The sequence below is a fragment of the Eretmochelys imbricata genome, chromosome 7 (assembly GCF_965152235.1).
Source record: "Eretmochelys imbricata isolate rEreImb1 chromosome 7, rEreImb1.hap1, whole genome shotgun sequence".
In the NCBI taxonomy this organism is placed as follows: domain Eukaryota; kingdom Metazoa; phylum Chordata; order Testudines; family Cheloniidae; genus Eretmochelys; species Eretmochelys imbricata.
The window spans coordinates 53,040,508-53,058,678 of record NC_135578.1 but is presented as its reverse complement, the minus strand read 5'-3'; positions in this window follow the sequence as shown (position 1 = coordinate 53,058,678).

Genomic DNA, 18,171 nt, shown 5'->3' with positions numbered 1-18,171 from the left:
ATTCCTGCTAGAAAAATAATACTGTAACTTGATGTCTGCACCTGCCATAGCTGTTACTCTGATAGCATCAAATGACCGCACAGATGTTTTGACTGTGTTAAGAAGCTTAGTGAAATGTCTACAGAGGCTATAATTAGTATTTTAATTATCAATGTCTAAAAATGGACAAGTGAGAGAGCTGGGCTCAGCTGGCCAAGCTGAGGAATAGTGGGAAAAGAGGGCTCTTGTGGCTAATGTATAGGCCTAGGAGTTGAGAGAGCTGGGTTCTGCTCTTTGGCGCTGCCACTGACTTTGGGCAAGTCACTTCCCAAAACATTATCAAATATGTGGGCCAAAAGTGAGGCACCTAAATCCATAAATAGCTGACTTGACTTTCAGAATATCATGTCTGGGTGGTTTGTGTAGAATCCAATGGGGACAAAATCAAGAGAAATCTATGGAAATTTTTTCTGAAACCCTGTTGGATTTAATAGGAGCCTTTCTGTAGGTTTTTGAGTCATTCTATACAATTGTATAATACGGTTGTAATTTTTGCCGTGGGAGCTGCAGGTGCTTGAAACCTTGAAAAATCAATATATGGGCACCCAAGTTTAAACAATATTGTCCTTAAGCTCTTTGTACATCTCCATTTCTACAGATGCCAAACAGAGAGCATGTGCAAGCTTTTCAAACATGCCTTGTGGTTTTGGGTGCCTAGCTTGAGCTGCCTTTAAAGGGAAAGTTCTGAGAAACCTTTTATGGTGTCTCAAGTTGGGCACCCAAAGATGGAGGCATCTAAAATCCCTGGATGTTGTAGAAAATAGTGGCCAGTACCCATCTCTTAAGGGTGATGTGAGGCTGACTCAATGTTTGCAAAGCTTTGACTTTTTGCCAATGAAGTGCAAATTAGGAATGAGAACTGCAGCCTTTTCTTGGTGTCTGGTTAGCAACAGACCCACAGATCACATGAGATGGTTACTATTCATGATAGTCTGTTATTTCATACATCCATAGGAAAAATTGTATGCTACCATAGTATGCTCTCTCTTCCTGTAAGAGTCCTCACCTAGCCATTTCCCTTCACTCTTCCGTTCTTGTACAAAAGTTATTCTCCTCATCTGGCTACTGCTGCAGCCTCTGTCTATATACTATAAACAATGTCCCTTCACTTCCTCCCACCCATGGTGTTGGAAAACACTGGTTGCTAGAATCACAGTCAACAGAAGGTTAGAGGCAGAAAAAATTCCTGTTCCTTTATCACTTTCTTCCTCTCAGGATCCTCTGTTCTTTGCATGACTTAGGTCATTTTTTCCAAAGGCCTGTTTGTTGTAAGTCCTTTCAGCAGTGCTGCTGGCTCCTCAGTTGAAGCGTTTTGGAAAGTCAGCCCGACAAAGTTGGGAAGAATGTTTCATTTAATTTTAAACTGCAAATCAAACTTTCACTATTTCATGCTGGAGTTAATGTCATTAGAGAAGAAAAGGGATGTGTACTCCCAACCTCCCCATGACAAATGGCAATGGGCTTAAACAAAAAGCCCCACGCCACCCTTATATACAGAGTCCTGACATTTTTCAGGGAAGGATTGTTAGGCGTGTAACACATCAGAGCCTGGGAATGCTCTTTGCTCACAGGAAGAGCACGGCAAATGACAGCCTTCTTCATGCTGTCGCAAGTGACACTGCAATCCTGCCATCCTGACAGTGCAGTTTTCACATGCTGGATTCATTTATGCAGCAAAGAAGTGACAGTAAGTCAGAACTCCTGTTGGTGACAAGATAGATATGAATGTTCTTTGCTTTCTATTAAACATATTCTCTTCAATATGGCATGAGCTTTGTAAGGTTTGTTTTTTTTTTTTTTTTAATGCAGAGCCTGTTCATCAAAATACTTTAGGACGGGTGCCCAGAAGTGTACCTAATCTGTACAATTCAGATCGGGGTCCAGATCTGGATTTGGAACACCAAATTTGGGGACATTGAGTTTCAAGGGGCTTGGGAGCTCTGTGATAAGTGCCTCCCACAGACAGACTATAACCACACCAGAACCCAGCTAAAATACTGATTTTAAAATGCCTTCAGAATGACTAAAATAGTTTTGTGTCAGACTCTTCAGAGACGACTGGGCGTGTGCTCTGAGGCACAGAGCCCCTCCGGTGAGGTTCGGAGCCCCCAGGGCACTTAGCATCTTGCTGGAGATAGTCAGGGCTTCACAGGCATGAGTCTTAAGTGTTCAGTGCCTATTTCAAGGATACCAGCCCTGAAGGTAGGACATGCCATAGGCCAGAATCTGTAGCAGGAAGGACATGGACAGCCCCTCTTCCACCCTGACAGGCTCCCAAAGATAAGCCCCAGGCCCAGATTTTCAGAAGTGCTCAGTGCCCATCATGAGCTGTAATCCTTCATTAAAGGCTTAGAACTAACCTCTGTAGCTGGATCCAGGTGCCAGACAGGCAGCCAGTACCAAGTAGCAGGCAGGCAGGCTCCCATTTGCCCCGCCTACCAGTTGTGCTGTTGGATTGCACGTGAGGCGGTCTCGTGTAGCATGCATTGCCGGAGTGCCATCTCGACATCACAAAGCTATGCACTGGGAGAAGGGGACAGAGAGAAACTCAAAATTCTGTGCACGGGCTTCCCTATCTGAGCTAGCTTGAATCCAGCTAGCTTGAGTAATAGATGGCCAGGTGTCTGCTTTTCCATCTGAACAGACACCCAAAGTCTGGTTACTGTAGGCAGGGGAGGCAGGGAGGTGCCGAGTCATCATTCGTGCCAGCCCCTACTTAGCAAAGGCCACCTCCTACTTGAATCGGGCGGCTGCAGCTCCGAGCCCCGGCTCTGCAGGCGAGTCCCTCCTGACCCATACAGGGAGGGGGAGAGAGGGGAAAAGCAGTGAACGAGGGAGAGAGAGGGAAAGAGGAGTGAATGGGTGGCAGGGCCTCAGGGGGGAGGGGCAGGGCCTCGGGGGAAGAGGTGGGACAGGGGTGAGGTCTGGGGGGGAAGGGGCGGGGCACAGGCGTGTCCTCAGGGGGAAGGGCTGTTCTGGCACTCCTGCTGGAGTATCCAGTTTTGAAATATTACAAAGTTGGCAACCCTAACAGTAGTAACATAAACAGCCTAGTGCAGGCAAGAGAGCCAATTATGTACCCTGAGTATGTGCAGGGCTCTCTAGTTTGCACTGAAGCCCGCACCATGCTGTTTACACCACTATTTTTACCGTTCTAGCTACATTCAAGTTAGCTCCAGTAGGATCGCCTGCGTACAGTGTTTGCTGTGTAACTGTAGCCATCATGGTATAAGCCAGCTTGACAGTGGGTGACACTTGATATTCTAAATTCAGGACCATCCTGACTTTCTAAATCTGGTCCCTATCAAAGCCCGAGAAGCTCAGTGGTAGGTTATTCCCTCCCACTAAACCAGCCATCTTGCATTAGGGATGCAAATATCTTCTTCATCTTGAGTTCCTTCAGGGGGCTGTGTGCTACTGACTCTGCCGAGATTTGTCGCACTGTTAAACCATAATAGAATACCATTTATTTAAATATTTTTGGATGTTGTTTACATTTTCAAATATATTGATTTCAGTTACAACACAGAATACAAAGTGTACAGTGCTCACTTTTTATTTATTTTTATTACAAGTATTTGCACTGTAGAAAACACAAGAAATAGTATTTTTCAGTTCACCTCATACAAGTACTATAGAGCAATCTCTTTATCTTGAAAGTGTAACTCACACATGTAGATTTTTTTTTGTTACATAACTGCACTCAAACAAAACAATGTAAAACTTTAGAACCTACAAGTCCACTCAGTCCTACTTCAGCCAATCGCTCAGACAAACAAATTTGGTTACAATTTGCAGGAGATAATGCTGCCCACGTCTTGTTTAAAATGTCACCTGAAAGTGAGAACAGGCGTTCGCATGGCACTGTTGTAGCCAGCATCGCAAGATATTTATGTGCCAGATGCACTAAAGATTCATATGTCCCTTCATGTTTCAACCACCATTCCAGAAGACATGTGTCCATACTGATGACGGGTTCTACTCAATAATGATCCAAAGCAGAGTGGACCGACGCGTGTTCATTTTCATTATCTGAGTCAGATGCCTCAAGCAGAAGGTTGATTTTCTTTTTTGGTGGTTTGGGTTCTGTAGTTTCCGCATTGAAGTGTTGCTCTTTTAAGACATCTGAAAGAATTCTCCCCACCTCGTCCCTCTCAGATTTTGGAAGGCACTTCAGATTCTTAAACCTTGGGTTGAATGCTGTATTTATCCTTAGAAATCTCACATTGGTACCTTCTTTGCCTTTTGTCAAATCTGCTGTGAAAGTGTTCTTAAAACGAACATGTGCTGGGTCATCATCTGAGACTGCTATAACATGAAATATATGGCAGAATGCAGGTAAAACAGAACATGAGACATAGAATTCTCCCCCAAGGAATTCAGTCACAAATTTAATTAACGCATTATTTTTTTAACAAGCATCATCAGCATGAAAGCATGTCCTCTGGAATGGTGGCCGAAGCATGAAGGGGGATATGAATGTTTAGCATATCTGGTACGTAAATACCTTGCAACGCCGGCTAAAAAAAGTGCAATGTGAACACCTGTTCTCACTTTCAGGTGACATTGTAAATAAGAAGCAGTCAGGATTATCTCCCATAAATGTAAACAAACTTGTTTGTCTTAGCACTTGGCTGAACAAGAAGTAGGACTGAGTGGACTTGTAGGCTTTAAAGTTTTACATTGCTTTGTTTTTGAGTGCAGTTACGTAACAAAAAAAATCTACATGTGTAAGTTACACTTTCACGATAAAGAGATTGCACTACAGTATTTGTTTGAGGTGAATTGAAAAATACTATTTCTTGTTTTCTACAGTACAAATACTTGTAATAAAAAATAAATATAAAGTGAGCCCTGTACACTTTGTATTCTGTGTTGTAACAGAAATAAATATATTTGAAAATGTAGAAAAAAATCCAAAAATATTTAATAAGTTTCAATTAGCATTTCATTAACAGTGCAATTAATTGCAATTAATTTTTTTAATCACAGTTAACTCAAAAAAATTAACTGCGATTAACATAAAAGGATAAATGGCCACAAATCAGATATTAGGAATGGCAATATACAAAAACCTGTAGGGGAGAACACTTCAGCCTCCCTGGACACACAATAGCAGATTTAAAGATAGCCATCCTGCAGCAAAAATACTTCAGGACCAGACTTCAAAGAGAAATTGCTGAGCTTCAGTTCATTTGCAAATTTGACACCATCAGCTCAGGATTAAACAAAGACTGTGAATGCCAGCCAACTACAAAAGCAGTTTCTCCTCCCTTGGTGTTCACACCTCAACTGCTAGAAGAGGGCCTCATCCTCCCTGATTGAACTAACCTCGTTATCCCTAGCCTGAGTCTTGCTTGCATATTTATACCTGCCTCTGGAAATTTCCACTACATGTATCTGAAGAAGTGGGTATTCACCCACGAAAGCTTATGCTCCAATACGTCTGGTAGTCTGTAAAGTGCCACAGGACTCTTTACCGCTTTTACAGATCCAGACTAGCACGGCTACCCCTCTGATACTTGCGATTAATTGATAGCCCTAATTACTTTACACCAGGGTTCCAAACATTTCCACACTGAGACAACTTGCCTGAGCCCTAGAATTTACAGAATAATTCATATAAAAAATAAACACACTCAACTATAATATCTGCTGTACTGTCATCTTCCACGAGAGACCACTGCATTGCTTGACTATTGGAAACAGAAATAAGATTAGTGCAACAGCTATAAAAATCTGCTATTGCTTTTTGTCCTCCCCAGGCTATCTTAGGGAGTGGGTGGCATTCTGAATGTTCATTTTTCAAACTGTAAATTAACAGATTAGTGGCAGAATTTCATTTTCTTGTGGTCTCCCTTCTACTCTTTAGGAACATAGCCTGGTTTGGGTCTGATCCTTTGGGATATCCGTAGGAAGTGTGTGCTTGTGACTGAACTTAATTGGGCTCTGAAAGGAATTGCTGCTCCATGCCAAGGCAGTTGAAACCACATTCCTTTGGCAGTCTGAACTAACATTAGATAAGAACAGTTCATGTCGGAGTTGCTTGTATAATGGCAACATTTATTATTATTAATAATACCCCCTCTGAACCAGCTGAGCCATCTTGCTGTCTTCTGACATACAGAAAGTCCATAATTTTCTTGGAATCAGAATATATGTAGAACACGAATTCTCAGCCTTCAACAGTGAGCTTTAGCCAAAAATCTTTAGAGCTCAAAAGTCCAACCTTATTTTTTTATTGATGTTTTTGGTTTGGCTGGGTTTTTTGCTTGTGAAGGATGAAAAATGAGTGCTATTTTGGGTCAAAATCTTTCTTACCAGTAAACAGTAATGTAGGAAGAGGGCCTGAAATATAAGCCCTTGTATCAGAGGCCTGGTATGAGGCCTGAGACCTAAACTAAAGTAGTGGTCCAAGCTTTGCTGCTATAAAGCATGGCTAAATTGTGAGCAAAAGGCAGGTCGTGATCACGGAATCTGGCAAGAACAGGGGTAATATTGCAGAAACACATATTCCTAAACAGTGCTAGGCACAAGAACACACATGCAAACACATTCCAGAAGGATGGTACCAGAACAGCCCGATACCAGCGCATTCCCCAAAGAGAACAGGAACACACTGACCCATCCTAAAGATAAGGTCAGCATGATGGATAGAAATGTTTTGATTGAACCAACAGGTACAAGGCAAAGGGTGGCACCGAAATACATCAGAGGGTGGCACCTTGATACGTCAGGGGCAATATGTAACTTGTTTGTATCTGTGTATAAAGATGTATCTCGGAGGGCGTCTTTTTGGTTGGCCTAGGGGATAATGGAAAGTCCCACCATTACCTGAGCTAGCCCATTGTAACGGGCATACATGTGTTAGTGTACCTGTAACCATTGAGTCAGGACATTAGGACCGTGCTTCATTGACAATAAACCTGACTAAGGGCCTTCACTACGAACTGAGTCTGTGGTTATTGGGCAGTTGGATCGAGGTCTGCTGTGCCCACTGTCTGTGCAGAGCTGGGACAACACACAAAGGACTCCCACATGCAGCCAACGTCTAGTAACATCTGACTACAAGTGTGAGCTGATGTATCTGTCAACAGCTTCCTGCAGTAGATGCTGGTGATTAAAACACATACTCAGTGCTCCCCCTCCAATGAATGATTAATATTTTTAAAAACAAATTTATACTTTATTTTCCACAGTGGCATGGGCATTTGGAGGCTTATGAAGTCAAATGTGGTTTGATAGGGCTTGATCGAACACTCCTTGAAATCAAGGGGAGTCTTTCCATTAACATTAATGGGCATGGGATTGAGCCATAATAAGTATGGATATAAAAGGTGCAGGAATTCCATCATAACTCACCCTTTGTATCCATAGCATCTCACAGCACCTTGCTAAGGTGGAATAAGTTCTGTTAGTCTCCTTTTACAGATGGGAATTGAGGTATGATGAGATCGAGTACCTCTACCTCTACGATCATCCTAAACACGGAATGAAAGAAGGCAAAAACATAATCTGCTGCAAAGGAGATATACTGACGTTATGTCTCACAGGTTACCAAGGACAAATATTGGAGTGGTTATATATTGTATCACCCAGCATGGCTGGGGCTAGGTTGTCACAAGCAGTCACTCGCACAACGAGGAGAAAGGGATTAAGGCCCTCTGCTCAGAATATGACTCTAGCTGTGGTGATACTCCCTGATGTCAGCAAGTTGTGGGTGGAAGCAGAGAGGTGAGGAGTGGAAGGAGCCCCCAACACCACCACCCCCCCCCCTTCACGAGCCAGAGTAACTTGCCATGCACACAGGAGGGAGGAAGCTGTTCTATGCAAAGAGCCAAAGAACCTTACTTCTTGCACAGAGCAAGGTGTTAGTAGGGGAAGAATTGCTTATGACATATAACACAGTAACATAGCAACACCCCACCTACCTCTTCTGATCTACAGGGGAATAGCCAAATGGAACAGAGACATTTCAACATCCAACAAACATGTCTGGTGATTGTAGAGAGGGTAGAAGCATTTTTGACATGTTTGGATATTAGGGTTGCCAATTTTGGTTGGACATACTCCTGGAGGTTTCATCACATGACACAATCTTTAATTAAAAATTAATCTTTAATTCCTGGAGACTCCAGGACAATCCTGGAGGGTTGGCAACTTTGATCTGCAAACTGGGGGAAGCACTTATCAAGCTGCAGGTGAGCGTGGGTGGAGATGCAGGGATTTTGCTACTCATACATATGGACTATACATACTGGAATCTCACAGACAAACCTTCTTGAAGGGAAAGGGAAAGTTTGGCCAGTGAACATGCTTTGGCAACCAATGTGTCCATCTGAATAAATATTTCTAATCCCAGTGCCTTTCCCACAAGGTATAAGTTGGCACCTTGTAGCTGCTCCGTGTCCATGGGAACCTGGAGAATGACTGTTTGGGACACAGAAGCAGAGAGTTTGTTTCAATGAAGAAGAGTCCACTTTTATGTAGCAAACCAGCTGGCTTCCCCCAAAACCCCTTCCCAGGCTCATGCACCATGTTTTAGATTTCCCTTCTATTGCTTTCTGGGGTCCCTGTTGGTGAGTGTAACAATTCTTCCTGCTAATGAAAGTAGAAGGGGTATGTAAGTTGAGCAATGACATGGGATAGTGACTAGAGCACAAGTCTAGGAGTCAGGAGACCTGGATTCTGACTGGCCTGGCTTTGCCTCTGACTTCCTGTGTGATCTTGGATGAGTCACTTAACTTTGCTTCTGTTTCCTCTTCTACTTTTGTCAGTCTTGCCTATTTATTTAGGTTGTAAACCCTGCAGCGCAGGGATGAACTTCTCTCACTATGTCCACGTACTGTGCCTTGCACGTTGGGGCCCTGATCTTGAGCTAGGTCTATAATAATACAAACGTAGGGCTTCTGCACTTCTGAAGCTTCTTAGCAAGGATCAGTACAACAGCTCCCTTCTGACCTTAGTATCTATTTAAAAAAAAAAAAAAAAAAAAAGCTCTGAGGATAGGCCATGGGGAGGCTTGGGGTTCACTTTACATTTGTGGCCATATAGGGTTCTGCCAGTTCTGTTATCTTTGATTCCTTGTCCTTCATGCTGGCAGGCTACAGTGAAGAAAGAATTCCCCAACTGGCCTCCCATCATTCCTGTCTGGAAGTTTGTGCTTCAGATTCACTTCATTATAGGTTGGTGACCAGAGGCTTCAGAGCCTGCAAAAAGTTGGTTGGCTGTGTGTGTAGGGGGATGCTACCTCAGCCTTAGAAGAGACTGCAGGTAGGTGATGGCATGGGTGTGCAGGGAAGCATTCAGGGAAGTGCCTGGTTGCAGGACTTGAAGTAGCTAGGTGGGTCCCCAAATGTGTTACTCTGTCTGAGGCCCTGCAACATCTACATGGCCCTGGGTAGATAGCAGCTAAACTCCAACACCTTATTCAGGCAGCTCTTCCTCCAGTTGACTCATTCCCTTATGGAGAGAGAGAGACTTGCAAAACCCCACCCCTTTGGCAGAGGAAGGCACTCTATGGAGCTGTCACAGGCAGAACCATCAGAGAGGTTCTCCAATACATCCACAATATCTTTTATTTCTCGTGTCTTGGTGTGCAGGTACTGACAGGAACCTAGGTAGATTAATCTCTATTTACTAGTATAATTGCACCGGTGCTGATATTAGTCCCATGCCGTTACAGCTCTTCATGAATAATTTCATATTGAATGTGATGTAGTAGAAGCAAATGTAAGAACAGAGTTAAATAAAACATTTGTACACATCGATCAAGCTATGTTTATGCGATTAGCTAGAAGGATTTCACTGCTATCTGCAAACTTTCATGGTATTTTTAGGATGCTTAAAACACCAGCTTGAGAAATAGAATTGAAGAGAATAAATATGAATTATCTGCTATGTGTTACATAAGGTGCTTTTAGTATCTGGCATTATTTTAAGTTGCTGTAGAATCCAATTCCATCTTATTACCAACTGAGCCTTTGTCTGATGTATTAGATCAAAACGTATTCCTGTCTCTAAATGTTAACAGCAGCACATTCAGTCCTCTGGATTTCGGCGTCTAAAGTGGGTGTTGCAGGAAACTTGGCACCGCTGCTCTTTGTAGAATAATAAACACAGATGATGTTGCCTTGGGTTTCATATAGACTTGGACTTGGATGCTGTTGCCTCATATCAGATGATTCATAGACAAATGGTGACTATTAGCTTTTAAAAACAACATTACTAGTTGAGGAAAATGGAAGAAAGATGCTTGTCATGTTTCACAGATGACCCAGGGTGGTAGTTCCTTTTTTTACTTTGAGCTGACAGAACATTTTGCACTTTATTCTTCCAGTGGCTGCATTACATTGTTGTGTTCTGCATCATTGATTATTTTTCTCTTTTCCAGTGGGCTGGAACATACCTGTAGCGCTGTAGTTTCTCCTCTTCCATGCTTTGCTCAAGGTATGTTCTTTACAAACTCCTGTTCTCCATATGAGCTGTATCAAATGCAGATTATGGAAAGGTCCATTCTTGATAAAAGTAAGATGCAAAGATATTGGCAAAAGAAGAATATTCCTCTTTATTTCTGGTTTTAAGTCTGTCCGCATCCTGTTTTCTTGATTTGGAGTCTAACATTTTAAAGCACAAAAGAAGGGTTCACCCCAGAAAATTACACTGAATTAGAGCATGACATTGAGGAGTTGGGTGAACTCACTGTAATATGCCAGGGTACAAGCCAGACTGAGTAACTGTGTCACCCCGGTCCTCTAACCTGGGGTGCCCTTTACACTGCTTTGTTGCTGTAGCTTCCAACCTGGATTGCTCACAAACAGCCTCCTGCATGTAAGTCACTTCTAGCCATGTCTGTGTGTGCTGCAGCCAGATTTTGGCTTTTACTAGCCATGGTTATGCTGCAGGGTGACCCCAATACACTCCCAGTCCCAGATTTTGCCCCAGAAATGTATGTCTTGTATTGCCCAGCCCTCTCCTGGACAGGACAAATATGTTAAGTCCGTTATTCCTTTTAAGGGAATTTGCACACAATGTGTTACCCCAAATGGATTTACCCAGACATTTCAACTTGAACACACTGGATTATATTAAACAGTAAAACAAGTGTATTAACTATAAAGAGAGAGATTTTAAGTGAGTCGAAGTAATAAGGCATAAAGGTCAGAAATGTTTACAAGAAAAATAAAGGTAATATGCTTACTAGTGCCTAACTTAACAAACTATATTAGATTCAAAGCAAAATTTTCTCACCACGTGCTTTCAGCAGTCTGACTGACCAAACTCTTTAGGTCAAGACCCCTCCCCCAGAGTCTAATGGCTGCTTCCTTTTGTCTCTTCAAGTGCAGTGAATGCAATGGGCAGGGAGTGAGAGAGGGGTGCCTTGGGATTTTGGTCCTCCTTTTCATAGTTTCAGTCCTCCTCTTGGAAAAACATTTCCAGGTGAGCACCAGGAGCCACAGAGCCTACGTGGAAGCATGTTCCCTGCTGGGATTTTTATCTGTTTGAACATCCTTTGTCTTCCCTTTCTTCTTGATGACTCTGTTTACTGGTTAAATTCAAATTAAGCCAATCACACATTCCTTTGTTTAGGACAGACCTATTTGCCAGCTTCTATGTGGGCAGGATTGGGGGGTTTGGAATATGTGTTAATAACACCATAGAGGAGAATCTTCACACAGTGTTGCCACGCACATTTTACCAGGACAATTCTGACAAGCAAATTATGAATTTTTAAATGACTCCTCACAAGACGTGCCTTGTACAAAAATCACACCTCTGTAGAGTGTGAACACAGGGGTGTATGCTGTTACACTCATCCTGTGATAACTATGACTTTGCAGCCAGTGTAGACCGGGGCAAGTCATGTTCAACATTGTATCATCTGGTATTGGGTAAATCCTTGGCCCCAACAGGTTAATTCATGACCAGCTCGATCTTATCTAAACCGATTGCAAAAGCCATAATCAATATCTCGTAGTTAACATGACCTCTCAAGGTTGTGCTCTAACTCAGTGTAATTTTCTGGTGAAAATAATCCCAGATGGAAGCAATGCCCCCTTCTCTTGCTTGCCCAGAGCCTAATCTTGCTAGCCCTCCTGTAGTATTAGCAGTGATGTCCTCCCCCCTTTCCCACCCCACTGGCTCAGTGGGAGACCACTCTGCTTCATTGCATTCGCTGAGGCATTGCCCCATTTCAGGGGAGTAGCGATTCAAGTGTTGGGGTTGAGGCCCCTCTGGCAGGATAGAGTATAGCAAACAAGCAGTCACGAGGATCCAGCCCTCAGGCCGGGTGGAGGAATCAAATAGTCTTGGGGTGCAGATCCTCAGGCAGGACAGAGCAAACAAGCAAACAGAGTCTTAGAGTTCAGGCCCTTAATCAGGGTGGAACTACAAGCAGTCAATGAGCTCAGGCCTTCAGACAGGGCCAAACAAACAGTCTTAGGGCTCAGATCCTCAGGGATACAATCTAGGGGCTCAGGCCCCAGCCAGGGTGGAGCACCAAACAGACTTAGGGAACTCGGACCCTCAGGCAGGGCTGGAGCAACAAACAGTCTGTTGTCCTAGCTCTAGCAAATGGCAGACAAGCGCAGGCTCCTTGGCTTAAGGTGGGGAGGCTGCCAGCCCAGGGGTGGGGTTGGCAGCATGGGGTAGCAGGACCTGGGCCCACCCTACTCCACCAGGTCTGAGCCTGGGGCCCTAACAGTGGCAGAGTGTTCTGCCACTGGGTCCGCAGGGATCCTCCCAAAACACGGTGACTGGTGTTAAGGCAGCAACACAACCAGACTATAGTCGGCTTTTCCTGGGCTACTTCCTACTCTCCCACCATCATGTATCTGCGGCTTGGGGTTGTCCCCCACCTCTTTGGGGTATGTGGCAAGCAGCAGTCCTGGCAGCTCTTCGCCTGGGTTGGCCTCCTCCAGGGGCAGGGTGTGGTGCAGCATGGGTTCCACTCTGGGGATCTGCAGCAGCCTGGAGATGTCTGGCTCAGACTCAACTGGGTTAAAGACCCCGCCTTTTATACTTTCTGTCCTGCACCTTAGCTTCTGGTGGGAGGGGTGAGCCTGGCCTGGCTCTACCCACCAAGGATCACAGAAAGGCTCCTCCCGCTTTGGCTCAGTGGGAGGCTGTCATAAATATAAAGGGAAGGGTAACCACCTTTCTATATACAGTGCTATAAAATCCCTCCTGGCCAGAGGCAAAACCCTTTCACCTGTAAAGGGTTGAGAAGCTAAGATAACCTCGCTGGCACGTGACCCAAAATGACCAATGAGGGGACAAGATACTTTCAAATCTGGAGGGGGAGGAACAAAGGGTTTGTCTGTCTGTGTGATGCAGGTTATCTCAAGTGCTTATATACGAATGCACAAAGCCTTGGAAACAAGCAGGGAGAACTGGAGGTCCTGGTGATGTCAAGGAATTATGACATGATTGGAATAACAGAGACTTGGTGGGATAACTCACATGACTGGAGTACTGTCATGGATGGTTATAAACTGTTCAGGAAGGACAGGCAGGGCAGAAAAGGTGGGGAGTAGCACTGTATGTAAGGGAGCAGTATGACTGCTCAGAGCTCCAGTACGATACTGCAGAAAAACCTGAGAGTCTCTGGATTAAGTTTAGAAGTGTGAGCAACAGGAGTGATGTAGTGGTGGGAGTCTGCTATAGACCACCGGACCAGGGGGATGAGGTGGATGAGGCTCTCTTCCGGCAGCTCGCGGAAGCTACTAGATCGTATGCTCTGGTTCTCATGGGTGACTTTAATTTTCCTGATATCTGCTGGGAGAGCAGTACAGCGGTGCATAGACAATCCAGGAAGATTTTGGAAAGCGTAGGGGACAATTTCCTGGTGCAAGTGCTAGAGGAGCCAACTGGGGGGGAGCTTTTCTTGACCTGCTGCTCACAAACCGGGAAGAATTAGTAGGGGAAGCAAAAGTGGATGGGAATCTGGGAGGCAGTGACCATGAGTTGGTTGAGTTCAGGATCCTGACACAGGGAAGAAAGGTAAGCAGCAGGATACGGACCCTGGACTTCAGGAAAGCAGACTTCGACTCCCTCAGGGAACGGATGGGTAGGATCCCCTGGGGGACTAACATGAAGGGGAAAGGAGTCCAGGAGAGCTGGCTGTATTTCAAGGAATCCCTGTTGAGGTTACAGGGACAAACCATCCCGATGTGTCGAAAGAATAGTAAGTATGGCAGGCGACCAGCTTGGCTTAACGGTGAAATCCTAGCAGATCTTAAGCATAAAAAAGAAGCTTACAAGAAGTGGAAGGTTGGACATATGACCAAGGAAGAGTATAAAAATATTGCTCGGGCATATAGGAATGAAATTAGGAGGGCCAAATCGCACCTGGAGCTGCAGCTAGCAAGAGATGTTAAGAGTAACAAGAAGGGTTTCTTCAGGTATGTTGGCAACAAGAAGAAAGCCAAGGAAAGTGTGGGCCCCTTACTGAATGAGGGAGGCAACCTAGTGATGGAGGATGTGGAAAAAGCTAATGTACTCAATGCTTTTTTTGCCTCTGTCTTCACGAACAAGGTCAGCTCCCAGACTGCTGCGCTGGGCATCACAGCATGGGGAGTAGATGGCCAGCCCTCTGTGGAGAAAGAGGTGGTTAGGGACTATTTAGAAAAGCTGGACGTGCACAAATCCATGGGGCCGGACGTGTTGCATCCGAGAGTGCTAAAGGAATTGGCGGCTGTGATTGCAGAGCCATTGGCCATTATCTTTGAAAACTCGTGGCGAACGGGGGAAGTCCCAGATGACTGGAAAAAGGCTAATGTAGTGCCAATCTTTAAAAAAGGGAAGAAGGAGGATCATGGGAACTACAGGCCAGTCAGCCTCACCTCAGTCCCCGGAAAGGTCATGGAGCAGGTCCTCAAAGAATCAATCCTGAAGCACTTACATGAGAGGAAAGTGATCAGGAACAGTCAGCATGGATTCACCAAGGGAAGGTCATGCCTGACTAATCTAATTGCCTTCTATGATGACATTACTGGTTCTGTGGATGAAGGGAAAGCAGTGGATGTATTGTTTCTTGACTTTAGCAAAGCTTTTGACACGGTCTCCCACAGTATTCTTATCAGCAAGTTAAAGAAGTATGGGCTGGATGAATGCATTATAAGGTGGGTAGAAAGTTGGCTAGATTGTCGGGCTCAACGGGTAGTGATCAATGGCTCCATGTCTAGTTGGCAGCCGGTATCAAGTGGAGTGCCCCAGGGGTCGGTCCTGGGGCCGGTTTTGTTCAATATCTTCATAAATGATCTGGAGGATGGTGTGGATTGCACTCTCAGCAAATTTGCGGATGATACTAAACTGGGAGGAGTGGTAGATATGCTGGAGGGCAAGGATAGGATACAGAGGGACCTAGACAAATTGGAGGATTGGGCCAAAAGTAATCTGATGAGGTTCAATAAGGATAAGTGCAGGGTCCTGCACTTAGGACGGAAGAACCCAATGCACAGCTACAGACTAGGGACCGAATGGCTAGGCAGCAGTTCTGCGGAAAAGGACCTAGGGGTGACAGTGGACGAGAAGCTGGATATGAGTCAGCAGTGTGCCCTTGTTGCCAAGAAGGCCAATGGCATTTTGGGATGTATAAGTAGGGGCATAGCGAGCAGATCGAGGGACGTGATCGTCCCCCTCTATTCGACATTGGTGAGGCCTCATCTGGAATACTGTGTCCAGTTTTGGGCCCCACACTACAAGAAGGATGTGGATAAATTGGAGAGAGTCCAGCGAAGGGCAACAAAAATGATTAGGGGTCTGGAACACATGACTTATGAGGAGAGTCTGAGGGAACTGGGATTGTTTAGTCTGCGGAAGAGAAGAATGAGGGGGGATTTGATAGCTGCTTTCAACTACCTGAGAGGTAGTTCCAGAGAGGATGGTTCTAGACTATTCTCAGTGGTGGAAGAGGACAGGACAAGGAGTAATGGTCTCAAGTTGCAGTGGGGGAGGTTTAGGTTGGATATTAGGAAAAACTTTTTCACTAGGAGGGTGGTGAAACACTGGAATGCGTTGCCTAGGGAGGTGGTGGAATCTCCTTCCTTAGAAGTTTTTAAGGTCAGGCTTGACAAATGCCTGGCTGGGATGATTTAATTGGGTATGGGTCCTGCTTTTGAGCAGGGGGTTGGACTAGATGACCTCCTGAGGTCCCTTCCAACCCTGATATTCTATTCTATTCTATTCTATTCTATTCTATTCTATTCTATATTCTATGCTTTTGCTGGGAACAGATCAGGAATGCAGCCTCACAACTCCTGTTAAGTTAGTAAGTAATCTAGCTAGAAATGCGTTAGATTTCCTTTTGTTTAATGGCTGGTAAAATAAGCTGTGCTGGATGGAATGTATATTCCTGTTTTTGTGTCTTTTTGTAACTTAAGGTTTTGTCTAGAGGGATTCTCTATGTTTTGAAGCTGATTACCCTGTAAGGCATTTACCATCCTGATTTTACAGAGGTGATTCTTTTACCTTTTCTTTAATTAAAATTCTTCCTTTAAGAACCTGATTGCTTTTCATTGGTCTTAAGATCCAAGGGTTTGGGTCTGTGTTCACCTGTACAAATTGGTTAGGATTCTTATCAAGCCTTCCCAAGGAAAGGGGGTGTAGGGCTTGAGGGGATATTTTGGGGGAAGACATCTCCAAGTGGGCTCTTTCCCTGTTCTTCATTTAAAACACTTGGTGGTGGCAGCATCCGGTTCAAGGACAAGGCAAAGTTTATACCTTGGGGAAGTTTTTAACCTAAGCTGGTAAGAATAAGCTGAGGGGGTCTTTCATGCAGGTCTCCACATCTGTACCCTAGAGTTCAGAGTGCAGAAGGAACCTAGACAGAGGCCACTCTGCCTCACTACACCTCCATAGGCAGAGCTCCCATGGTTGTCGAGTTCTGAATTCAGACTTGTGCATTTCCTTTGCAGGAGTTTGAGATCCTAAGCAGTGTGTGCAGAGAGAATTGCCTGCAGGGCTGGAAGCTCTTCCAGAGGCTCTGGAACTAAAGTTATGGCAACTAAATAAAGAAGAAACTGATGTTCATGGGTTTAAGACCAATCTTTACTCCAACCGGCTCTGTTGCTTGGAAGAGCTAAGACTCAATCAAATACCCTTATTGAAAATAAAAGTTAATACAGCATCCCATATAATGTAATAGGGTTAAACCAATAAGGTTTAATAGAAAATTAACAAGTTTCTCTAGAATTTACTGTTAAAAACCCAGCAGAATTTAACAGAGAATGGGACCCTTTCTATAGATTGTTCTGAGTCTTCCTATAGAATCCTGTAGCATGGATATCATTTTCTGTACAATTCTGGAGGATGGTCTGAAAAGCCTATACACAGTTAGCATTTCCTATTGAACTCTACGTATATTTTCATAAGGGAACATTGGTCAAGTCGAGCTGGTAAGCAGAGAGAGGAAGGACATACTTTTTCTCCCTCCCAAAGAGGAGGGGTAGAGTCAGGGGAATCTGCTTTCTGGACTGTCATACCCTGGCAAGCCTGGAGCATTCTAGTTGGAACTCCCACTACGCCCTAATTCTCCTCTCATCCATCTTTAGTGGCACCTTCTAGCAGCACAGCTCCTTTGTGAGCTATGGGGTGGAGGGAGGAGGGAGTAGCTTGCAGAGGACTGTGCCTCTGCTCTAGTGTTCCTAGGTTCATGGGATTTCTGTAAGAAACTGTGGCAATCTGTGCATTTGGAAGACAGTATCCCCTACTGCCTATTTGTAGGCACCCAAATCTTTTTTCTCTTTGTCCGCAGCCCTCACCATCAACAGAAGAAAAGAGCTGAGAATGCTAGAGTGAAATTGCACTGAGTTTTCCCATGTAACGCTCACCCTGCTGTGGGTTGTTCTGGAGGAGTGAGCAACATACAATAGACCTTTGTCTTCACGTGGATTTATTTGTTATTTTTAAGTCTCAATGTTTAGTTTGACCCTGATCAGAGATCTGAAAGAGCTCTTTTTTTCCCCTGAGGCTCAGCAGTTCATCATTTCACACACTCCTCTAAGTGTACAAGATTTCATAAATCTCTTCAGTGCTAGAATTAAGGTGAATGATTCTCATTATGTCTGAGTCAGAGCCTCTTACAGTTAGAATGAACTAGAGGGGAACCAAAATAGATATAAGAAGGTGGGG